We start from the raw sequence: 26,782 nt of genomic DNA, 5'->3' as shown, positions 1-26,782 counted from the left end.
ATAGTACCCCCATCCCCAACACTGACACTTAAGGACAACTCCCTGGGTGAATGTAATATGCGGCCAAGATTGAGTACCATCATTATAAGGTAACTGGAACTGTTGGGGATGGATATGATTTTCAGTGAGAGTGCAGAGATCAGGGGGACTGGAGAGGAAATTTCTACTTAGTGTGGAGAAAGGTTTGGATATCCACTGTCCACTGTAGTAGCCGCTAGCCACATGCAGTTATGTAAATTTAAATGAATTAAAATGAAATGAAATAAAAAAAATTCAGTGCTGCAGTTACACTAGTCCCAGGTGACTCATGACTACCACGCTGAACAGCACAGATACAGAACACTTTCATCATTACCGAAAGTTCTCTTGGACAGTGCTGGATCACCCAAATGCCTCTTCTACCTCCACAATGTCTACAATACAGAGGACTTTTTCAAATTCAGGGTAGAACAACATAGTATCTATGCTAAAATGTAGGTACTCTAGTTTGCATAATCATTTTCATGGCTATGGCCATGTGGTGTTTTTATTTTTGTAAGGTCTCCAAATCTTTATTAAACTTCTCTTTGATGTCCAGCAGAGTTATGTGGAACTGCTGGCAGCTGAATTAAATCGATGCTTTTCACTTTCACTAAAGTGAAGACATGAACCAAAAATATATATTTGTCTCCCTCAAGTCACTCAGCTGAATCGGGAAGTTTAACTCTGTTGCTCAACACTCATTATCACTTTGTCTGCATGATATTCCTTGAAGTAGTCAAGGGAAAGGCAGAATGGATGGCACTGACTACAGCAAATAATAGGCAGTGTAATTGGTTAAAAGTGTTGCATCTGATTATCAGTCTTGGGACTGGCTTTCATCCTAGATCCCACAGGCCATCAGAAATGAGTGTCTGTCTCCTTACTGTTACCTGTTCACTTTGGAATCTAACATGACATTGTTCACATAGGAGCTTACTGGCCAAACAATCCTTAAATGGGGCAGAAGGATTTCTTTAAGTTTATTTATCCCTTTTGGCCAGAACTGCCATCTTCCAGTAATTCACCAAAATGACTACCACAAAGGGAAAGAGGAGAGGTACCCACTATTTGTTCTCTATGCCTTTTAGAAAACATAGAGTTGTTCCTTTGGCCCCATACATGCAAATCTACAAGAAAGGTGAGGTTGTTGACATCAGAGGAAAGGGTGCTTTTCAAAACGGAATGCCCCACAAATGTTACCATGACCAAACTGGAGAGTCTACAACGTTACCCAGCATACCGTTGGCATTGTTGTAAACAAACAAGTTAAGGGCAAGATTCTTGCTCGAGAATTAATGTATGTATTGAGCATATTAAGGACTCAAAGAGCCGAGAGAGTTTTCTGAAGCATGTGAAGGGATCAGGAAAAAAGAAAGCCAAAGAGAAAGGTACTTGGATTCAACTGAAGTGCCAGCCTGCCCCACCCAGAGAAGCACATTTTGTGAGAACCAATGGAAATGGCCTGAGCTGCTGGAACCCATTCCCTATGAATTCATGGCATGGTAAGTGTAAAAAAATAAAAGACTGGGGCGCCTGGGTGGCTCAGTCGGTAAGGCGTCCGACTTCAGCTCAGGTCATGATCTCGTGGTTTGCGAGTTCGAGTCCCCCGTCGGGCTCTGTGCTGACAGTTCAGAGCCTGGAGCCTGCTTTGGATTCTGTGTCTCCCTCTCTCTCTGTCCCTCCCCTGCTCGTGCTCTGTCTCTCTCTCTCAAAAATAAATAAATGTTAAAATAAACAAAAGACCTCAAAACTATAATAAGGAAATAAATAAATGAAAGTTTATTTATGCTAATATTTAGGGAATATGAGTGAGGGGTACACAGAAGTTCTTTGTACTGTTCTTGTACCTTTTTATGTGTCTGAAATTATTTTAAAATAAAAAAATTACTTAAACCAGCAAATCATAAATTTTCATTAAAAAATCAAACAATTGGCTTAAAATAAAATTTTCCAGTCTTCCCCCCATGCATTTTAAATGAGTTCATCCTACATATACATTTTCTATCCAGTTTTCTTCACTTAATATTTTTTAAAAAGAATTTCCCACACGTTATTATTATCCCACACACTCTTTAAATCTTCTGCCTTTTCTGCCACCAATTTCCCTTATGTAGAAATGACTCTGCTAGGTGAGATTGAGGGTGTATGGTTTCTGCCATCTTATGTTAAAATATCATGTTAAATGGCTATATAATATTTTATTAGATCAGATCAGGTATACCAATGTACTTAACTGGTCTCCAATTTGGGGATATTTAGGGTGTCTTCAATTTATCTCCATTGTTAAAAATGAAGCTGTGATATTTTTGTACATAATTTTTAAAAAATATTCAAGATAATTTTCTCAGTGTAGTTTCTAGGAGTCAAATTACTGGGTCAAAAACCAGGAGCATTTTTAAAGATATGTACTGCTGAATTTCTTTTAAAATGGTGCTATTTCCCAGTAGTAGCTTTTTAAAGTAAAAGAAAACATCACAATTCCCAGAAATGGACAGAACAGAAATGGACCCCAGTTTTCTCATGTATAATGTATAGTTAATGATCCAAAGCCCCCTTTCTCTTATGTATTCTAAGATTCTGTGATTCTGCAACAAATGGGTAATGTGTCATGAATGAAGTACATTTTGGATGTTCCAACAGATCTTACCTTCATCTTGGGAGGGAGAAAGATTGGGGAATCCTTCAACTGATGCCCTGGAACTCTCTATAGTAACAGACACTAAGGGCTAACATGCACATTGTTCCAATCCTCTGCTTCAGAACAGGACTTTATAAAAATGGGACCCAAATTTTACCTGTTAGTTTTTCTCATTTCTAAAGGAGGAAGAAGATCAGTGCCTTGAGCATAGCTGGCACTAATTAAAATAGTAAAGATCAAGATTAGCTGGAGTTTTAGGGAGGTGGTTAGGAAAGGAATGTAGAGGGGTAAACCCGGGCTGGATCTGAAAAACTGGGTGGGATTTAGATAGGCAGAGGGGAGAGTTGTGAAAGCACCTCTGTTATACGTGGGGTGGAGATGGAAGCTAAAGGTGGGACTTGGCAATGCCCTGGGTATGGCAGTATTTGGGAAGAGAGGGAAGTATGTAGACGTAGCTAAGCTGGGCCCATTTGTTGGAGGATATAGAACATTCGGTTGAGAAACTAGCTACATCTTGATCTTGGAGGCACTGGGGAATCACTCTAGGTTCTTAAACAGGATGTGATCAAGAAAGCTGTAATTTATAAGATGACTTCTATGGCTGTGCCAGTGGTGAATTAGAGTAGAAGAGAATAGGACTTTTCCCATCAGATATTGGAGTCCCATCTGGAATGCCGCCAGATGGGAGAAGGGAAGAATGTTAGAGTTATTTCAAAGAAAGAGAAATACAGGGCTTGGTAATCTATACATTATAGGGGATGAGGTAGAGAAAGAACCTCAAGATGATATTCAAGTTTAAGCCTGAGTGACTAAAACACAGGTAATGGTGCTATCCATGTAGTTGAGAAAGACTCTTCACTAGGCTGGCTACTGGGGCCCTGATACTTTCAGGGGAAACTGAGTTTCTGTCCAACAGATTCTATTTCTTCATCACTTCAGTTTTACTTCAAAGATGCTTATTTTGCCTTCTTCTTGGTCTTCATCTGGCAGTGGCTCTTAACATTTTAACTTTCTTTCTCTGTCCCAGAGGATTCTGCCAAGTAATAATCGTAAATGCTTAAATGAACTCAAGAAGTTCTGCTGAGTATTCCCTTATAATGCAATCTCCTTCAATGTGACTGTTTTGTAACTTTCTCATTTTGCAAATTGGGATCCTCAAAACCAGGTCACCTTTGTTGGTACTATTGGTACTTTTGTAACAAGGATATATTTCCTGCAAAGTTGGTTAGTTCACCTCCCTTCCTTACTCAATAACACACAAGATTAGGACTTGCAATGTTATAATTGTACACTTCCAGAACAAAAGTTAAAAATTTGTCTGGGGACTTACCTGGAAACAATGGTACATACCTGTGTGTGTAAAATGGTGCAGGTTGAAGAATAGTGTCCTGGGAATTAGGAGACTTGGATTCTAGTGTCAGCTCTTCTGCTAATTGAAGTATGAACTTGAACTAGTCACATTTAGCTCTTCTCCATGTCTGTTTCCTTTTCTGTGAAATGAGAAAGATAGAAATGATGATTGTAAGATCAACGCCCGCCCTAAAACTGGCTATTTATTAAAACAAAGTTTGCACAGTATTAGTAACATTCATGATACTCAGAGACCATGGGGTTAGATAGAGCACCAAGTGAGGGCCACATTTATTGGTTAGCCAATGTGTTTACTCCCTAAAGACAAGCAAAACAGGATGATTCAGGTTGAGAGAAATGAAGTTTGAGACTCAGTTACTGGTTTGGATCGTTTTTATGCATAAAATAAACTATATCATTCAGACTGGATCACCATTCCCTTTCACATTGGAATCAGTCCAACATTATATGCCTGTTCTCCTAAGGTAGAATAGAACAGGACACAAAGAGGGGATTGCTCTGATTTTCTGAGGCCTGTCTACAGCCTCTGGAGTGCTGATTCCCAGAAATAGCAGTCATACTGCACAGAGCCATCTTAAAGAATCCTAGTAATTTTATCATAAGGGAGGAGACCAGCCCAAGATCTTTCCTCTAATAGAGATTCCAAGGAGTAGGTTGTTAGAAAAGAGGCTCTTACTTCATCGTGCCCCGTCTAAGAGTTAAGACTATTGCCAGAGTATCTCTATTGCCTGCTAATGATCCCCTATGAATCTGTTATTCACCAGTTAACATTGGTGCTTCTGAAATCTGGATAGCAGATCACCTGGAAGTCAGAATGCTCTCTGTGGATCCTATAAAATATTGCTATAAGTATATTCCGACTTCTTTAAGCTTTTGCATCTATTACCTCAATATGCACTGGGCACCATGTAAATAGAGGGGCATACTAACACATACAAAAGCTCTGTTCAGCCAATTTTTCATCTCTCAACTCAATCCAACCCTGTTCTCTCATGTGGTCTATTCTCCTTGCTACCTATCCTATCCACACCTTGCTCTCTGGATTAAATGCTGACGTGAACTGTGTTCTTCTTGGCTTCAAACTTTGGCTTCTGTTCATATTTTCCTGCCTCCAAGACTGCCTCAAGTTGCAATTGCCTTGTCCTGCATCCCCACTACTTTCTTTTGTGGGCAACTGATTCTTACAAGCGGGATTGAGACAGTATGTTTCAGACCATCGTATGACTACAGGGTATTTTTACTAGCAGTTTAAAATACAGACCCAAGTACGTGACCACAGATGAATAAAAGCCAGCCATTGGTGACACCTGATGTGCTTGTCCTAGGTGTTCTTTGGCCACAGGTTCATTTGTTTTGCTGTCTGCTGCAGTCACTAAATGATTTAAGAGGAATCTGGGAGTGAAAACCTGAAATGGAGAAAATTTTCCCCACGAACTAAAATTGTGTTTGCAAATTAAGAAATGCCTGCCACGGATTGCTTTTGGTGGCAGAATCCCTTGATTCAACCTGAAGAACACCAGTGATGTGTGGAACTGTAATTTGATGAATACCATTGAACAGAACATCTTAAGTGTTATTTAATATAATTAGTCATCCTGTACTACTACTTACAGTAAGCAGTTCTGTAGGTTATGTTAACTTACTGTACAATGTGGGACTTTTGTTTATCCTCAAATTTCCTCAAATACTAGCATCTTAGGATACTAGTAGCTTATTAAAAATGTTCCTCTTGGCCATTGTCTCTCCCAGATGAAATATGCCTTGAGTCAGGAAGCTTTTAAGCTCTCTCTATGGTTTAGTGGTCCCTAATATCTATTTGATTACAGAGTCTTTTTTAGATACATCATCTCATTAAATTATTTTACTTATCCTTGCCTACCTCACTGAGTTGCTATCATTTACTTCTTAAAATATAAGTTAACCCTGGAAGAATGCAAGGGTTAGGGGTGCTGACCCCCTGTGCATTCAAAAATCCATGTATAATTTTTGGCTCTCCCAGAACTTAACTACTATTAGCCTACTGTTGACCAGAAACCTTACCAATAACATAAACAGTCAATTAACACATATTTTGTATGTTATATGTATTACATACTGTGTTCTCACAATAAAGTCAGCTTAGGAAAACACTATCAGGCCACACTGGAAAACAGTATGGAGGTTTCTCAAAAAGTGAAAAGTACAACTGCCCTATGATTCAGCAATTGCACTACTAGGTATTTACCCAAAGGATACAAAATACTGATTCAAGGGGCACATGCACCCTGATGTTTACGGCAGCATTTTCAACAACAGCCAAATTATGGAAAGAGCCCAAATGTCCCTCGACTAACGAATGGATAAAGAGAGTTGGTGTGTGTGTGTGTGTGTGTGTGTGTGTGTGTGCATGTGTGTGTGTAAATGGAATATTACTCAGCCATCAAAAAGAATGAAATCTTGCCATTTGCAATGATGTGGACGCAGCTAGAATGTAATTATGCTAAGTGAAATAAGTTAGTCAGAGAAAGACAACTACCATGTGATTTCACTCAAAGAAACAAAACAGATGAACATAGGGGAAGAGAAAAGAGAAGAGAGGGAAGTAAGCCAGAAGAGACTCTTAACTATAGAGAACAAACTGAAGGTTGATGGAGAGGAGGTGGGGGGATGGGCTAAATGGGTGATGGGCACTTGTTGGTGGGGCGCCTGAGTGGCTCAGTCGGTTAAGTGTCCAACTTCCGCTCAGGTCATGATCTCACAGTTCTTGAGTTCGAGCCCCGCATCGGGCTCTATGCTGACAGCTCGGAAACTGGAACCTGCTTCGGATTCTGTGTCTCCCTCTCTCTCTCTGCCCACCGCCCCTTGCACTCTGTCTCTCTCTGTCACTCTCTCTCTCTCTCACAAATAAATAAACATTAAAAAATTATTATTAAAAAGAAAAGGAGGGCACTTGCTGGGATGAGCCCTGGGTGTTGTATGTAAGTGATGAATCACTAAATTCTACTCCTGAAACCAATATTACACTATATGTTAACTAACTTGAATTTAAATAAAAATTTGAAACAAAATAAAAATTAAAAAGTAAGAGTAAATTAAAAAAACTGTTTTGTTCTAAAATTGTTTTAATATGATTGAGATTGTTTACAAACGTGGACAGTTCTCCTTATCAGGTTATCTTTCTAGGATTTGATTCGCTATCACATGACATATTTTGTAAATCAAAAATTAATCTTTATTATAATAATAAACTCACTTTTTAATAAAAAAGGAAAAAGAAAATGCTATGAAAATCCTAAGGAAGAGAAAATATATTTACAGTACGGTACAATATTGGAAAAAAAAGCCACATATAAATGGACCCGTGCAGTTGAAGCCCACGTTGTTCAAGAGTCAACTATAGATGAATATTTTCAGCATCACAGAACTGAAGAGTTTGCTATACCATCCAGGGACTAGTAAGTGACAGAGTCAGAATTATAACCCAAGTCTTCTAATTCCATGTTCTGGGCTTTTTCCACCTGGTCCATTCAGTGTAAAATGGAAAAGTGAGGAATACTCTGTGAAATACAGTGATTAAAGTGATCCCAGAGCTGCACTGCACATTGTATTGGGAGACAGAGTCACCACGTTTCAGCTGAGCTCCGGAGAGGATTCTGCCCTTGGTCACTTTACCAAGTTGAACTATGCTTATAATCCTTTTAAGTGTCAGCAACCTTCTTCACCGATATGGACTAAATTATATTCCCCCAAATTCACACACTGAAGCCCTAACTTCCAGTTTGGATTGTATTTAGAGTAGGAAAGTAATTCAGGTTAAATGAGGTCAGGAGGGTGGGGCCCTGATAGGATTAGTGCCCATATAAGAAGAGACATCAAGGAGCTCAGTCATTCTCTGCACCATGTCAAGACATACTGCCTACAACCAAGAAGAAACCAAATCAGCCAGAACCTTGATCTTGGACTTCCCAGCCTCCGGATCTTTGAGACATACATTTCTGTTGTTTAAAGCTACCGAGTCTATAGATGTTATGGCAGCCTGCACAGACTAAGACATCCAATTTAGGTTTCTTCTTACCTTGGAAAAAATTAAAAAGTCTTTTGGACTTTTTGGATTTGACAGTCCAACAGTTGCATACATGGGACAGGTCGATTATAATTATTTCTTTCTGAGGTGATACATTTAAATTAATAGAATCCATTCATAGTAGGCATTGAGAGGTTGCCCTGGATTTGGAGTCAGAAGGAACTGAGTGGCTTTATTAAATGACTTGGTGTGGGGTAGTGACTTTCTTTTCTTTTCTTTTTCCTTTTTTTTTACTAGGGGAGGGAGTCAGTAGCATTCTACTTAAACTCTTGAAACTCAGTTTAGGGGACCAGTAATTTGCACTGACTGCTTGGTGGGTTGGCCTACAGCTTAGTATACGAATTGCAAAATTTTTAATGTTTATTTATTTATTTTTGAGAGAGAGAGAGAGAGAGCGTGCATGCGCATGGGAGTGGGGGAGGGGCAGAGACAGAGGGGGAGAGAGTCCCAAGCAGGCTCCACACTGTCAGTGCAGAGCCTGACACAGGGCTTTATCCCATGGACCATGAGATCCTGACCTGAGCCGACACCAAGAATCAGACGCTTAACTCACTGGGCCACCCAGGCATCTTGATCTGGCTTTTAATACGCTTTTTATTCAAAGGTGTTAAAAATGTTATATACATTCTATGTATTTATTATATATTATTATACATCACCCATTTGTAATTTTGGTGTTTTTCTACATTTATTTATTTTTGAGAGACAGAGTGAGACAATGCACGAGTGGGGGAGGGGCAGAGACAGAAGGAGACACAATCCCAAGCAGGCTCCAGGCTCCAACCCATGAACCATGAGATCATGACCTGAGCTGAAGTCAGACACTCAACTGACTGAGCCACCCAGATGCCCCTGTAATTTTAGTTTTTTTAAAAAAAATTTTTTAATTTAAAACTTTCATTTTTGAGAGAGAGAGGGAGAGAGAGAGAAAGAGAGAGAGAGAGAGAGAGAATGGGGGATGGACAGAGAGAGAGGGAGACACAGAATCCGAAGCAGGCTCCAGGCTCTGAGCTGTCAGCACAGAGCCCAATGTGGGGCTTGAATCCACAAACAACGAGATCACGACCTGAGCTGAAGTCGGCAACTTAACCGACTGAGCCACCCAGGCACCCTGTAATTTTGGTTTTTAATCCTGAGCAAAAGTATTATTTTGAACTTAAGTCAAAAATAACAATTTCATCACAAACGTTGTTTTACATAGCAACTTCTCTTTCCTCATTTTTCTCTGGTTGCTCATTACTGTATTCCTTTTCTCTACTTACATGAACTGCTGAAAATTCCTAGATGTTTTCTATTTTGGCATGGCTATTGTTGTAAATGTATTTTATTTTATTTTGTAAGGGTGTTTTAAACCTTTGAAGTATATGGATAGTCTTGTTTTTTTTTCTTCTTTCTTTCTTTTCCCCAGTGTAAGAATGTTCTTTTTTTTTATTTTCACAAAAGTTTTTATTTTGAAATAATTACAGATTCCAAAGAATTTGCACAGATAGTACAGAGGGGTCCTCTGCACCCTTTACTCAATTACCTCCAATGGCTACTTCTTACATAACCAGAGTACAGTATCAAAACCAGGACACTGACATTCGTAAATTCCGTGTCTTTCATTCCAAACCATTTTATCAGATGTGCAGATGGGTGTAACCACCACTGCAATCAAGACAGAGAACTATTCTCACACCACAAAGGTCTTCTGTGTTTTACCCCATTATGCTCATCCTCCTTCCATACCTCTCCACCTTCCCCTAACCATCCCTAACATCTACACCCACTAATTTGTTCTCCATGGCATAATTTTATCATTTTAAGAATGTTATTCAAATAGAATCGTGCAAGAAGTGACCTTTTGAGGTTCACTTTTTAAATTCAGTGCATGTACTTGGTTCCTCTTTCTATCCCATGGTACGGCTGTGTCCCTGTTTGTTTTAACCATTCACCCATTGAAGGACATTTTGGATATTCTGGTTTTTGGCTATTGCAAGTAAAGTTGGGATGAACAATCATAGATGGGTTTTATGCTTTCATTTGTCTGGGATAAATTTCCGGGGTAAGATTGCTGTGTTATATGTGCGTGTTTCATTTTTGTTTTTGTTTTTGTTTTAAAGAAACTTCCTATTTTCCATTTTACATCCCCACAAGCCATATAGGGGAAACTCAGTTTCTCAGAATCCTTGCCAGCATTTGGTATTGTCACTATTTTTTATTTTAGTTGTTTTGATGGGTTGTATCTACCATTGTAGTCATATCTCATATTGCATTTCCCTGATGGCTAGTGATGTAGAAAATTTTTTCATGTGCTCATTTGCTATCCATAGATCCTCTTCTGGGAAATGTTTCTTTATATTTTTTGCCCTTTTTCTTTTTTTAATATTTATTTATATATCTTTAATATAATTTATTGTCAAGTTAGCTAACATACAGTGTATACAGTGTGCTCTTGGCTTCAGGAGTAGATTCCCATGATTCATCACTTACATACAACACCCAGAGCTCATCCCAACAAGTGCCCTCCTCAATGCCCATCACCCATTTTTCCCCTCTCCCCTGTGCCCCCATCAACCCTCAGTTTGTTCTCTGTATTTAAGAGTCTCTTGTGGTTTGCCTCCCTCTCTGTTTGAAACTATTTTTTTACACTTCCCTTCCCCCATGGTTTTCTGTTAAGTTTCTCAAATCCCACATATGAGTGAAAACATACGATATCTGTCTTTCTCTGACTTATTTCACTTGGCATAATACCCTACAGTTCCATTCATGTTGTTGTAAATGGCAAGATTTCATTCTTTCTCATTGCTGAGTAGTATTCCATTGTGTATGTGTGTGTGTGTGTGTATACAGTATCATATATATATATATATATATATATATATATATATATATATATATACCACATCTTTACATCTTTTTTATTCATCTGTTGATAGACATTTAGGCTCTTTCCATAATTTGGCTATTGTTGACAGCACTGCTATAAACATTGGGGCACATGTGCTCCTATGAATCAGCACTCTTGTATCCTTTGGGTAAATTCCTAGTAGTGCTATTGCTGGGTCATAAGGTAGTTCTATTTTTAAGTTTTTGAGGAACCTCCACACTGTTTTCCAGAGTGGCTGCACCAGTTTGCATTCCCACCAACAGTACAAGAGGGTTCCCATTTCTCCACGTGCTTGCCAACATCTGTTGTTTCCTGAGTTGTTAACCTTTGCCACTATGACCGGTGTGAGGTGGTATTTCAATGTTGTTTTGATTTGTATTTCTCTGATGATGAGCGATGTTGAGCATCTTGTCACGTGACTATTGGCTATCTGGATATCTTCTTTGGAAAAGTATCTATTCCTGTCTTCTGTCCATTTCCCCAGTGTAAGAATGTTCTTGAGGGGATGGGTAAGACAGAACAGAACAGCCAGCAGCTTTCCCTGTTAGTGGATAGCAAGGTCAAGATAGAAGAAGGACACCAGCAATTCTCTTAAAATTTAAAAACTCAGTCCCATATGTGAGTACAATAGAGCTGACCTTCTGAAAGACTATAGAAAAGGCAATTTCCTGGGCATATTTCTATTTTTCCTTTTCATTTCCTTTCAACATCTATTTCTACTGCCTACACAAGCACAGAGCCTACGGGGCAATGACACGGGGCCTTTTTCTCACTTAGCTGTCTAATATCCACATAGGTTTAGGTGATTAAAAGATTTAAAGTATTACTGCTTACAGGAAATACCTTGCCATTTAAAATTCTTAGAAATGAAAAAGACTTCAAGATCCATAGTAATGAATTTTTAATGGTGTAATTTTGAAAATAGCTATTTTTGTTCTGGGGAGAAAAAGGTGGTCAAATGCTTACATTATGTATTTGTTCGGGTGGCCTAACACCCTTAGTGAGCAGGGAGCACACACACGTGTCCCTAGGTAGAAGAATTCTGCTCCTTGCATACAGATTATAGTGATGCTTCTACAGTGATTCTAATCTCCAGAGACAGAGGCAGTAGTGTGCTGTAGATGGTTCATACAGTCTCACAAGTCTTGGATTTGGCAAAAGATTGTTGTGCAGGCAACAGCAGGAGAAATAGATAAATTAGACCTTGTCAAAGTTGAAAATTTTTCTATGCTTCAAAAGATGCTACTAGGAAAAGGAAAAGATAACCTACAGAATGGGAGAAAATTTTTGCAAATCATATCTGATAAGGGGTTTATATCTAGCAGATGTAGAACTCTTGTAACTCAATAGTAAAAAGACAACTAACCCAATTAAAGATATGTAAAGGACTGAAATAGGCATTTCTACAAAGAAAATATACAAATGGCCAATAAGCACATGAATAGATGCTCATTATTAGTTGTCAGGAAAATGTAAATCCAAACAATGAGATATCACTTCGCATTCACTATGATGACTATAATAAAAAAAGTCAGATAATAACAAGTGTTGATGAGGATGTGGAAAAATCAGAACCTTCATGCACTGCTGCTGGGAATATAAAATGGAGCAGCCACTGTGGAACACTTTGACAGTTTGTCAAATGGTTAAAAACAGAGTTACCATATGATCCAGCAATTCCACTTCTAGGTATATATCCAAGAGAAATGAAAACATATGTTCTCACAAAACTTATGCATAAATGTTTATAGCGACATTATTCGTCATAGATAAAAGGTGGAAACCACCTACATGTCCATCAACTGATGAGTGGATAAACAAAATATGGTTATATCCATACTATAAAATATTCGGCCATAAAATGAATGAAGTCTGATCCATGCAGCAACATTGATGAACCTTGAAAACATCATGCTAATTGAAAGAACTCAGTCAAAAAAGGCCTCATAATATATGATTCCATTTTTATGAAATGTGGAGAATAGGCAAATCTATAGAGCCAGAAAGTAAATTAGTGGTTGCTGAGAGATGGGGAACTTGGCAAAAGGGTTTGTGAATGCTTTTTAAGGTGAAGAAAATGTTCTAAAATTTACTATAGTGATGGTTGCACATATGCGTGAATATACTAAAAAACAATGATGATGCTTTTTTTGAATTGTATACATTAAGTGGGTTATTTATATGCACACCATATATGAATTATCAATCAATAAAGCTGTTTTAAGATATAAATTAAACAGAGACATTGAAGATATAAAAACAAATTGAACTTCTAGATTTGAAAAGTATAATATCTGAACTTCTAGATTTGAGAAGTACAATATCCGAGGTAAGAACATTGCATGGGATTGATGGTAAAGAAAAAGAGATTAGATGATGAGGAAGAAAACATTAGCTAACTTTAATACACAGCAATAAAACCACGTAAAGTGAGGCACAGAGACATAAAAGAAAACAAAACAGGGTATTGGTGAGCTACAGGACAACTTCATATGTGTAATTGGAGTTCCACAGGAGAAGAGAAAGGAGTTGGCAAAGAAAGTATTTGAAACATAATAACCAAAATATTTTTCAAAAAAATTTTAGAGAACATATTTTTAAAATTTAATATCATACTACGTATAATTTGATGCCAGAGTAAAAAATCTGGGTATTTTGACATTTGAAATGTGACTATAACCGGGAAACCAGTAGATTCCCAGACTACAATGAGGAATACTCCATTAGGACAAACCACTTTTTTTATTTAAATTCTAGCTAGTTAACATACAGTGTAATATTCATTTTAGGAGTAGAATTTAGTGATTCGTCACTCACATATGACACCCAGTGCTCAATACGATAAGTGCCCTCCTTAATATCCATCACCCATTTAGCCCATCCCCCCACCCACCTCCCCTCCAACAACCCTCAGTTTGTTCTCTACCATTGAGTCTCTTATGGTTTGCTTCCCTCTCTCTCTTTTTTCCCCTTCCCTTAAGTTCACCTATTTTCTTTCTTAAATCCACATATGAGTGAAATCCAATGGTATTTGTCTTTCCTGATTGACTTATTTCATTTAGCATAATACTCTCTAGCTCCATCCACATCGTTGCAAATGGTAAGACTTCATTCTTCTTCCAGCCTCTATGTTATTCTTTAAAAATATAACTTATTGTCAAATTGGTTCCCATACAACAGCCAGTTCTCATCCTCACAAGTGCCGTCCTCCATGCCCATCATCCACTTTCCTCTCTCCTCCAGCCCCCATCAACCCTCAGTTTGTCCTCAGTATTTAAGAGTCTCTTATGGTTTGCCTCCCTCCCTCTCTGTAACTTTTTCCCCCTTTCCCTCCCCCCATGGTCTTCTGTTAAGTTTCTCAAAATCCACATATGAGTGAAAACATGGTATCTGTCTTTCTCTGACGGACTTATTTCACTTAGCATAATACCCGCCAGTTCCATCCATGTTGCTGCAAATGCCCAAATTTCATTCTTTCTCATTGCCAAGTAGTACTCCATTGTATATATAAACCACATCTTCTTTATTCATTCATCATTTGATGGACATTTAGGCTCTTTCCATAATTTGGCTATTGTTGAGAGTGCTGCTATAAACATTGGGGTACATGTGTCCCTGTACATCAGCACTCTTGGATTCCTTGGGTAAATTCCTAGTATGCTATTGCTGGGTCATAGGGTAGATCTATTTTTAATTTTTTGAGGAACCTCCACACTGTTTTCCAGAGTGGCTGCACCAGTTTGCATTCCCACCAACAATGCAAGAGGGTTCCCATTTCTCCATATCCTTGCCAGTATCTATAGTCTCCTGATTTGTTCATTTTAGCCACTCTGACTGTCGTGAGGTGGTATCTCAGTGTAAAGTATTTTTCAAATTTGATGAAATATATATACTTATAGATCCATGAACGTCAAGTACAAGAAACATGAAGGGAACTATTCCAAGAATCTTCTTAATCAAATTGCTCAAAATTATTGATAAAAGAAAAATCTTAAAAGTTCTCAGTGGGGGCGCCTGGGTGGCTCAGTCGGTTAAGCGGCCGACTTCGGCTCAGGTCATGATCTCGCGGTCTGTGAGTTCAAGCCCCGCGTCGGGCTCTGTGCTGACAGCTCAGAGCCTGGAGCCTCTTTCAGATTCTGTGTCTCCCTCTCTCTGACCCTCCCCTGTTCATGCTCTGTCTCTCTCTGTCTCAAAAATAAATAAACGTTAAAAAAAAAAAATTAAAAAAAAAAAAGTTCTCAGTGGATACAAACACTTTAAGTTCGGAGGAACAAAGAAAAGAATAACAGTGATTTCTCCTCCAAAACATCACAAGCTAGAGGGAAGAGGGAAAAGGAATTCAAAATGGTGAAGGAAAAAAAAAAAAAACAAATCCTACACCCAGAAAAAATCTTAAGACAAGAAAAATGAAATAAACAGTTTTTTCAGACCAAAAAACCGGAAATAATTCACTACAAGCAGACCCACACCATGAGACATATTAAAGGCATATTCAGACAAAAAGAAAATAATGTAAGATAGAAATATAGATCTCTACAAAGGAATGATAAGCACTAAAATTGGAAGCTTCATGGGTAAATATACAAGCTACTTTTTCTTACTTAAGTCTTCTTGATTATAACAGACTATTTTAGCAATAATTTTAGGCAATGTATTGTGGAGCTGATAAAAAATAAAAGTCAAGCCTTTGGCAGCAATAGCAGAAATTCTGGGATTGGAAAAAATGGGGGTATACTATTGTAACTTTTTTATATGGCGGAATGTCTACCTCTAAGACAGATACTTCTCTGCTGTGGATCTTAGAAAAACAAAACGAGCCCACACCCAGATGTAGTGGAAACTCCTTTGCCATTTTGCTTCTAGCCAGAGAATAAGAACTTGATAATCTTTGTATAAATAAACCCTAACCCTAACCCTAAACCCTAACCCCTAACCCGTACCCATACCCATACCCATACCCTAACCCTAACCCTGTCAGTTAGTTGGTGACAAAAACTGGTTTGTTGTCTCTAGTTTTGTTGATTCAAGCATTTTACATAGCACTGCAGTTTCATGGTGGTGGTAGTTGATACTCTGTCATTTTTTTACCTGTTTCCCCTCTCTTATTCCATATTCTATCACCTAGCATAGCATCTGTGACATAGCAATAGTAGCTTGGCAAAATTTTGTTGAGTGGATGAATGAATGAATACACAAATGGGCTTTGGGAAGGTTATTAATCTTTCTGAGGTCTTGGTTCCTAATATGGAAAGTAGCACTAATAATATTATTGTGATAATATATATGTAAAGTATTTAGCACATTGCTTGGCACACAGCAGACAATCATTAAATGTCCATGTTTTGCCCTTTCTCCTTCTCTTTGCTTCATCCTGACCACCTACCTGGATGCTTGTCCTGAATCCATTTTCCTTAATGACCTTGTTCTAATACGTGAACTGAAAAACCAAATTACCAACTGTCTGTTGTTGGCCAACATTATCCTAATTTAACTCTCAGGGTGGGTTCAGGGAACTTTTATGGACGGAAAACCCTTCAAGATCTAAAGCTGTAAAGTCTGAAAGGAAGGTGTTTCAGACCACTATGAGCAAAGGTAGAGCTCTGAAGCTCTTTAGCATGCAAGGCTGTGGTTTGGGGGTCTTGAGCTTACCAGCTCTGGGAAGTATGAATGCTCAGACTTTTCATACTCTTCAATTCAATACTCCAACCCCATATTAGACCAACGAAGACTTCCATAAATGAGCCTAGACAGCCAACTTTTGAGAGACTCATCTACCTCTTATCTAAGATGTAGATTCTAGTTCCAGCTATGCTAAAGCGTACCTTGGGCCAATCCTGTAACTTCTCTGAGACTCAATTCTCTCTCCACAAAGAAGATTTGTAAAGTTCCATCAAGGCAGAAGAGGATAAAGAAAATGTGGTGCTTTCATACAATGGAATATTGAACTGCAGTTAAAAGGAATGGTCTAGATCTCAAAGCAATGCTGAGCAAAGTAAACCAGATACATATTGTATGATAACTTTTAAACAAAACACAAAAACAATACTACACTTTTATATGTACGTAGAAGTATCAAATATGGTCTGAAAAGAAAAGCAGGAAACTAATAATAGTTCTTGCACCTGAGGGGAATGGAAGGGCACAAGGAGGTGTCCTAGATTGGGAGGAGGTCATCAGCTTTATCTTTAATGTTCTGTCCTAAACTAAAAGTAACTTTTTCTAACTTTCTCTATTTTAAAATAAATTTCTAAAATATTCCAAAATAACATTTCTAAAATATGTTTAAAATAAATTTCTAAATATTCCATTTTAAAAAATGGAAAGTGTTAGATTAGGTAATCCCTCAGGTCCCTTTGAGCTGTAATATTCTAGAGCTCTAAAAGGAAAGGAAGACTTCAGTAGTGGAAGGTTGCAACAGTCTCACTTAGCTCACTTTGGCTAAATTCTCCCCTGGGAGATCAGAGCAGACTACCTTTAAGATCTGTTCCAGCACTGAGTGTCTATGAAAACCAGTGAAGATGGACTCAGCTCCCTTATATGATTCATTCCTTTCTGGGCTCTTGCACGAACTATGTCCTGACTTCAGCGTAGGAGCTGAGGGTCAGAAGGACTTGGCTACCACAAGGCTTACTAAAGAAAGGTAGAATTGTCTTGGACATTTGCCACCATGGAATACTTCTATCCTTTGTCCGGAATGTCAAGGGAAAATGTTTTCCCTACAGAATTTCCTTCCCTTGCTTGCTTTTTCTTTTACGTTAACTGCTGCTGCTAATAGAAGCTGCTCTAAGCAGCAATTGCTTTATCTTTGATGAGTAGACAAGGGCTTGTCTGAAATTAAAAAACCCAGACATCTGATTGCTACTTATTGTGGTAAAAAGACGGAAGAACTAATTGGCAACTCTCTCACCCCCACCGGTTGTCTGTCTCTTTCCGCTTTCCTTTCTTGTGTTTCTATCCCTTCTAGGACAGTAATGCAGGCCTGTTAGATACCTTCGGCCCTGAACATTTGGGGGTTCTTTCTTTCCCTCTATACTCACTGCATTTGCTACACTTATTCCTGCCTCTAATGCAGTAGTCATCACAGTGGTTAGATGCATTTGGAATACTTCCCCCTTCTCCTCTGGACCTATGTCCAGCTCCCATTCACAAAGCCTTCCCTGACCACCTCATTGCACAGTGACCTCTCTTCTCTGTACTCCTATGACATATCAGCCGTACCATATAGATGAATCCATATAATATACTGCTTTGAATTCTCTCACCATTTAAACGATGTCTTCTTTCCCTGTCATCCCATTTCATAAAGCCTGGGCATTGGATGGAAGGATGACAGTGGCCAAGGGCAGTGGTCTCTTAGGGCCCCAATGTTCATTTGATCCTTTTTCTCATTCCCAGGTTTTTATTTCTCCCCATTTAGAGTGAAAATGGTAGGTTAATGTGCGGGTGGAGAATACACCTGAGCAAATGAGCGATGTTGATAGATATATCAATTTGATAAAGAAAAGGCCTGTAGGGCTCCTATGCATTATTTTCTAATAACTAGGCAGCAATCTATCACCTCTAGGTCCATTCATCAAATAAATAGGTTGAGTAGGTTTTATTAAAAAATGAATTTTGCTGCTGACTGGCTCTGCTACCTTTGTCATAGCCTGAGAAACTGTCTACTGGGTAAACTAGGGATTTTTTCAAAAGCCAAACTCATTTTTCCTAATATACAGAAGCCCAAAATGATCCCTAGGGTTTCGGTCTATCTGATAAATAATATGCATCTTTTGTTTCTAAAAAGAAGAAATCAATCCGCTCGGCTAACTTCTTACATTAGCTTTCTAACTCAGAGAGAATTTATCATCATTCTTCTTCCTGTAGTTAGTTTGGATGTCAGCCTAAAGCTGAAGTTCAGCATTGACAATTCTAAGTAAACTATGACACTAATCAAATGAGCCCAGTTATTAGGGACAAAGCTGATATGATCATTGGCAAGCAGAATCTCTGCCAAATTCCTGCCTTGCATATTCAAAAAATAATTTGTGCTTGGAGACAGCGTGAGGGGGAAATGAGGGGTGGAATGAGGGTTTTCAAAAAAGCATGAAAACTTTTGGGTTGATGGGTATGTTCGTTATCTTGATTGTGGGGATGGTTTCATATGTGTACACATATGTCAAAACTAATCAAGTTGTGCACTTTAAATATGCGGACCTTATTGTATTTCAATTATACCTCAATAAGGCTTTTAAAAATAATTTAAAGATATCCATTTTCAAGTTTTACACTCCTTCCCTGAGACAAATTCTTGAAGCTCATAATTTTCACCTTAGCCCCAGTGGTTAAGAAAATGTGTTTTGGAGTTGGCTCTGTCATTTACTAGCTTAGTGAATTTGGGAGTTTTTTTTTTTTTATTTAACCTCTCTGAGTCTCAGTTTCCCATCTGAAAAATAGAGATTGTAATGAGAGCAACTAGTTCACACGTTCAGGGTTAAATGAGAGAAGGTATGGAAAGTTCGTAGCACAGTACAGAGCACTAATTAAGCCTTAAAGAAATGGAAGCTATTATTGGACCTGTAAATGTGATATTAACCTTGTCTTGGCTGAATGCATGCAGAATCCCCAGCAGATTCCTAAAGCAGTTTATTGATTGCAGTCAATCAGCTACCTTTATGAGATACTCACCTGTGGATAGATCCCCATAACGGAAACTGCTGGAAAGTAAAAAGATATGCAAATCAGAGCCCCTGACCCCAGTGAGCTGATTGAATGAATGGGAGAGATGGGACACACGTATGAGGGAGACTGTACCAAAGCATGTATGGAAATATACAGGGAAGTCCTGATTTAAGTAGGGGAAGCAATACAAGCAATAGTGAGTGGACGATCTGGCAGGGCTCACTGGGGAACAGTGGTGGTTGATAGTTAAACAGATGACGGTTTGAGTCCCCCCTCCACCATTTATTAGCTGGGAGAGCCTGGGTAAGTCCCGGAGACTTTCTGAACCTTAGTTTCGTACATAGAGATACTCATATCTTCCTTCTAAGGTTTTTGTGAAGATTAGATGAGGCATGTTTGAGCACCAGCACTGAGCCTACAGCAGAGCAAGCATTCAACAAAAACGAGAGCAATTTCTAGAATTGTATCTCCAAACTTGAGGGTTCTTTTCCACTTTTTTGTTCCCACATCTTTCCTTCTACTATTTTGATGGGAGATTTCCACAGAGGAATCCCAGGGCAGTTTCACTGACCAAAACCTCCTATTTGCCTGGCAGTAGGTAAGGTTCTCGGCAGGCCTGATGACTTCTGCCCTTCTGAATTCCACTCAGCCATTCCAGCGGATAATTCGAGCTAACACTTACATGGTCCTATGACACAACATTTTGTGTCAAACAATATGGGACATTTTAGGAAGAGGACACACGGCCCCAAATCTTTCTGTGCCTAGGTATATTATTCGTCAGCTTAGACTGCCATAAAAAATACCACAGACAACAGGGATTTATCTCTCATATTAAGGGAGACTAGAAGTCTAGTTGCTTGCTGATTCCATTCCTGGTTTGCCCACATCCTCCCTCTTACTGTGTCTTCACATGGTGGGGGGGGGGCGGAGAGAGAGACACAGAGACACAGAAAGACACAGAAAGACACACACACACACACACACACACACACACACACACACAGAGTGGAAGAGTGAGAGTACGAGTGAGATAGAGAGAGGCGGGGAGGGAAAGGGAGAAGGGGAGGAGGAGTGAGTGAGAGGTGAGAGGGAGGGAAAAAGAGTGTGCTCTGATGTCTATTCTTATAAGGGCACTATTCCCATCATGAAGCCTCCACTATCACAAGCTCATCCAACCCTAATTACCTCCCAAAGGCCCCATCTTCAAATACCATCACATTGGGGGTTAGAGTTCCAATATATGAATTTGGGGGGGGGCACAAAATTCATTCCATAGACTACTAATTTCTGTTCATAATTAAGTAAATGGCAAGTGCACTCTTGCATTTTTTGGGCCCCCAAAACTTGGAGTCATCTAGCAGTCAGGGTCCTGGTTTGCACCCAGGTGGTCCAGCTTTGACTCTTGGTGTGGGTATACCAGCCTGGTAAAGAGGCAGTGGGATGTAGTAGTTTGAACTCGGACTCTTGAGCAGAACTTCCTGATTTCGAAACAAAGCTTTGCTCCTTAGCAGCTGTGAGACTGCAAAAACCTTAATCACTCTCTCTGTGAGGCCAATCGTCTACCTCGTGGAGAAGATACCATGCATATATACACACATACCCTAACTGGGTTGTGGTAAAGTTTAAATGAGTTAAGAAAGCAAAGAGTTTAGGACATAGGAGGTGCTTAATAAATGTTAGCTATTATTATTCATTAAAAAAACAAGCTCCATGAGGGTAGGGATTTTTGTTTGCTGTGTCTCAAGCGGCCAGAACAGTACCTGGTACATATAGAAGATGCTCAGTAAATATTTGTTGAAGAAATGAATGAATCCTTAGTTCCTCTCTTTCACACATCATATTCAATCCATCAGTTCTACTTTCAAAATATATCTAGAATTGACCACTTTTGCTTATTTTCTCTGCTGCCATGTGGCCAATAGCCTCTATCTCCTTTCAGCGAAATGATTACAACTTCATCCTAACTAACCTTGGTCTTTCATTCCTTTACTACCACTGCCCTCCCCAGCTCCAAACCTGCCTCCCTCTCCTTGCCCAGAATCATTTCTTCAAATCACACTCAAAGTGATTGATCCTTTTTTTCTTGATCCTTTTTTAAAAAAGGTTTTTATTTAAGTTCCCGTTAGTTCACATACAGTGTAATATTTGTATCACGTGTATAATATAGTGATTTAACACTTCCATACAAATGATTGATCCTTTTTAAGCCTTATATCACACTGCTCCTCTGCTCAAATCCTCCCGTGACCCCCTTCTCATTCACAGGAAAGGGCGAAATTTTTATCTGATCTGCTCTTAGTTACCTCTTTGATCTCATCTTGTATTACTTTCCCCTTTGCTTGTTGTATGTCAGTCACACTGGAGTAGAACAGTATTTCTTTAATATACCATGCACACACTCCTGCCTCAGGATCCTTGCACTTCCTGTACCTTCTCCCAGGAGCACTCATTTAAAAAAGATTTAATGTTTATTTATTTATTTATTCATTTAATATGATTTATTTGTCAAATTGGCTTCCATACAACACTCAGTGCTCCTTTATTTATTTTTGAGAGACAGCAAGAAACAGAGTATGAGCCGGGGAAGGGCAAAGAGAGAGGGAGACACAGAATGTGAAGCAGGCTCCAGGCTCTGAGCTGTCAGCACAGAGCCCGACGCGGGGCTCGAACCCACGAACCATGAGATCATGACCTGAGCCGAAGTTGGATGCCTAACCAACTGAGCCACCCAAGCGCCCCTCCCAGGAGCACTTTTTTTTTTTTTTTTTTAATTTTTTTTTAAAATTTTTTTTTTTTTCAACGTTTTTTATTTATTTTTGGGACAGAGAGAGACAGAGCATGAACGGGGGAGGGGCAGAGAGAGAGGGAGACACAGAATCGGAAACAGGCTCCAGGCTCCGAGCCATCAGCCCAGAGCCTGACGCGGGGCTCGAACTCACGGACCGCGAGATCGTGACCTGGCTGAAGTCGGACGCTTAACCGACTGCGCCACCCAGGCGCCCCTCCCAGGAGCACTTTTAATTTACTTTCTCACTTTCTTCAGATCTCTACCTAAATATGGCCATTAGAGAGGCTGTTCCCAATCATCCTATGTAAAACACCATCCCCACCTCTACTGTTCCCTGACCACTTCACTCTGCTTTAGTTTTCTCCATAGCATTTTTCACCACCTGACATATCCTTTATTTGTTTGTTACTTATGGTCTGTCTCATCTCTCCAAAATGTCATCTCCACCAGGGAGGGGACTTTGGTGATTTTGTTCGCTGCTGTATCCTCATTGTTCCCTGTTGTATCCCCAGTGCCTAGAATAGTACCTGGAATATTTTGATTCCTCAGTAAGTATTTGATGAATGAATGAATAGATGGTCTTTAAAAAATAATGTCCCTTGTTATCATCTTCTTACTCTAAGGAGCAGCTTATAGTCTACGATAACCTCCTTCGAGGGCCAGCTCCATTTAGCTTTGATCGTTGGAGTGAGGAAAATGAGTTTTTCCTTCACAAAATCAGTTTGGTAAGCAACATATAGGAAAACATTGGGCTCATGGGGGAAAATATTTACAAAAGCCACTGGGGATGGAAATTTGGATATTACATTGTAATATCACTCCTCCATTCTATGGGTCTGGTCAAAGTGTTACCAGTCTCCGTCTGGCTGCATTTAAAAATCATCCTGAAAAGTCTGTTCTTTTATTTCCATAAAATAACATCTTTCCAAAGACTCAAACTATTCACAGTGTCTTCTGGGAAATGTGTTATTATTATTTTTTTCTGGGGGAACAAGGGAAGGGAAAAGTAGACTTTTATTTTTATGTACTTCTGTATTATTAAGTTTTTAACATGGAGCAAGAATAATCTTTTTAAAATAAAAATATCTTCTCTATTCTGATTTTTTTTTTCTTTTGGGAGAAAAACCTTGGAAAATATCAATCAATGACAATTCTTCCTATTTTAAAAAATTGATAACATTGTAACTTAAAAAAAAAACCTTTATAGTAGGCAAGTATAGGAAAATTAAAAAAAATATAAAAGCTCTAGACAAGGTTATCGAAGCTTTGGAGTATTTAAGTTTATGAACTTGCAGCCCCGTATAAGATGTTTAATTCACAGATCTTTGCTTGGGGCTGTGAATTTATGCTCTGAAGTGGAGGGGATTTAAAAATTAGGAAGTCTCTGGTTTTCCCATCTGTGTTAAATCCATATAATCAGATGAGTCACAATGAGCTTGGGGCGGGGGTGGGTGGGGGGAAGCTCTCTGCTTTTACAAAGCACATGTCCACCAGAACTCTCTGAGCCACTTTGTATGTTTTCCACACACTGGCTGACAGGAAGCAGCCCTAAGGTGTCCAAGTGAATGATTCAGGACAGAACCTCCAGCTTCTTTGGTTCTAGCCCAAATTGTAACCTAAGAACTAGGAAGGAGGGACATGGCCGTCATCCAAAACTCAGGCTTGGGGGTAAGCATGGGGACAGCACGTGGGAGCTGACTTTTCTAACCCTGACCTCAGCTGCATACTACTTCTTAGAGGTCCAGGAGAGGTCCTCAAGTAGCAGACAACCCAGTAAGGACATCATAATGCAGACGAAGCCTCCCCTGCATCCAGTAAGACTGTCAAGGTGAGACCTTCTGTGCTCTATGACACCACATTCTCCTCTGACCAGCACCACCATTCCTTGGCTCCGGTGCCTATGAGTATGTTTTTGCTCTTCTCAGCAGCCCCTCTCCCATCACACACTTGTACATATCTCTTGCCCTTTTTCTTTCTGATTACCTAGACTATCACATTGAAAAGACAAACCACCTCCAACTCCAAACCACGTAGAGCTGAAGCAATCTCTTGTCTTGATTTTCAATGCAGAGCTCACGGGTGTTAAATGGAGGTGTTAAATGTTTCCACCACTTATAGTACTGTGTTCCAAGGCTGTTAGACCCTTGACGGAGTGTTTTCCAAACTTTCCAAAAATTGGAGAGGGATACCCTGCACATCTTGAAAGTATCAAACGAGCGAATAAACAAACATGCTTTAAACACTCCTTCATTTGTTTTAATATAATTAGGTTTAGGAGTAGGCAATCAATCAGAATGTCTATGTGTAGCATTTTGGAATCAGGAAGAAATTGGAAACATAACCATCGTGACTCCATTCTAATAAGCTTGAATGCAAGCAGAATAACTAAAGAGAAGACTCTTTCTACTCTTTCCAGTTCCTCCTCCCACTCAAAGAGTTCAGTGCGAGTGAGCTGGTCTAAGACCCTTGAAAGCACAGCATGTAGGTAGCCACCCCTCTCTCTTAGGGCTTGAGTAAGACTGGTGTAATTATGTGGGCATTCATTTCAGAGAGAGTGAGTGCCTACTACCAGCCAAGCATTGGGCTAGGTGTTGGGTATACAACGGTGAGCAAAAACAGATGTGATGCCTGCTTTCTTGGAGCTTCTGATCTCATGGGTGAGATAGACATTAACCACATAATTACACGAATGAGTATATAATTATAAACTCAGATGAATATTCTGAAATAAGAAACAGTTCTAAGGAAGTGTACAATATAGCAGGGAATTAATGAAGGCTTCCACAAGGAAATAGTGCTTAAACTGAGATTTGAAGGGTTAGCAGGAGTTAAGTGACTGATCAAAAAAAAAAAATGTATTCCAATTAGGAAGAATGGAGGTCCAAGGTGCTGTGGAGGACTAGAAACAAGGTCAGGGCGGCAAGTCTACCCAGCAGGGGAGCTGTGGGAGACGAAGCTGGAGAATTCAGTGGGGATGTTTTTCGATGGGTGTACCACTGGCTTTGGAACACAATTGTACATGGGGGCGGGGAGTGCTAGTTCGTATTTGCGAAGTTCCAGGAAGTTTAGCCTCTCTGGTCTCTGCCCACTAACTGTCAAATTATCCCCCTGGTATTTATGACAACCAAGAAGTCCCTAAATTTCTAAACAGCCCCCAGTTAAGAACTACTGGATGTAAAGCCTTGTCCTACAAGCAAGGGGGAAACAATAGGAACAGTTTAAGCAGAAGAAGACCGTGACCCGATTTGTATTCTGGAAAGATCATTTTGTCAATGTATATTACTAAGTGAAAGAAGCCAGTCTGAAAAGGCTACATACTGTTTAATTCCAACTATACGACACTCTGGGAAAGGCAAAGCTATGGAGACAATAAATAGATCAGTGGTTGCCAGACGTTAGTAGGGAGGGAGGAATGAACTGATGGAGCACAGGGGATTTTGGGGGGGGGGGCAGCGAAACTACTCTGTATGATAATGTAATAGTGGATAGGTGTCATTATATATTTGTCCAAACCTATACAACGTACAATACTGAGAGTGAACCCTAATGTAAACTATGGACTTTGGGTTGTTATGATGCGTCCGTGCAGGTTTGTCAATGATAACAAATGTACCGTTTTGGTGAGGGATGTTGATAATGGGGGAGGCTGTGCATGAGTGGGGATAAATGGGAAATCTCTGTACCTTCCACTCAATTTTGCTGTGAACCTAAAACCACTCTAAAAAACGAAGTCAATGTCTTATAAAAAGTAAAGGAATGCCAGCAGGATCACTGTGGAAATACTGAAGGTAGGGGATGAAGATCTGATTCAGATATCCTCCTGGAATTAAAGAGGAGAAAGTCCCTTAAAAGAAAGATTACTCTGCCTGTAGTGCAAAAACTGGAGGGTTTCCCCAAAGACCCTCTCTGATTAGGTTGTTGCTAGCATGCAAAGGCTGCCTGAGGATCAGAGGGGTGGTGGAGGGGATAACTGGACGAACTCTCACCAGACATGAATGGTAGCATTTTACTGCATTTGTAATAGCAACTGCCTATTGAGTACTTAATATATGCCACGTATGTGGTATGTGCTCTACACACATTATTTTATTTTGTTCTTATGATAACAGTGCAAAGTATTAATGATATCCCTATGTTACAGATGAGAAAATGTAGCATTCGACTTTAGTGACTTTCCCAGTGTTAGCAGGTAAGTGGTAGATCCAGGCGTCCATAAGGACTGTTTGACCCCAGAGCCCATGCTCTTAGCCACAGTGGTATATCTAGATGTTGTATTATCAACAGAGCGTCGTAGCAGAGTACAGAGACCAAAGGGCCTGTGAACCGGGCTGACGTCTGCGTGGAGCACAAGAACTTTTGCTATGGAGC

At 39.5% G+C, this 26,782-nt stretch overlaps 1 protein-coding gene across 1 annotated transcript in view; it reads right to left on the bottom strand.

Moving 5' to 3' along the window:
• Window positions 1–26,782, bottom strand: part of TRPC5 (transient receptor potential cation channel subfamily C member 5) — a 271,580-nt gene that overhangs the window by 153,094 nt on the left and 91,704 nt on the right. Inside the window, exon 2 of the mRNA XM_081793501.1 lies at window positions 4,010–4,149. The gene's annotated coding sequence lies outside the window, so the exon portion shown is untranslated. The remainder of the gene's footprint in view (window positions 1–4,009; window positions 4,150–26,782) is intronic.

This window comes from Panthera onca, chromosome X (genome assembly GCF_046562875.1).
Source record: "Panthera onca isolate mPanOnc1 chromosome X, mPanOnc1 haplotype 2, whole genome shotgun sequence".
Classification (NCBI taxonomy): domain Eukaryota; kingdom Metazoa; phylum Chordata; class Mammalia; order Carnivora; family Felidae; genus Panthera; species Panthera onca.
Note: the sequence above shows the minus strand (reverse complement) of the source record. Positions and strands in the feature narration are given on the sequence as shown.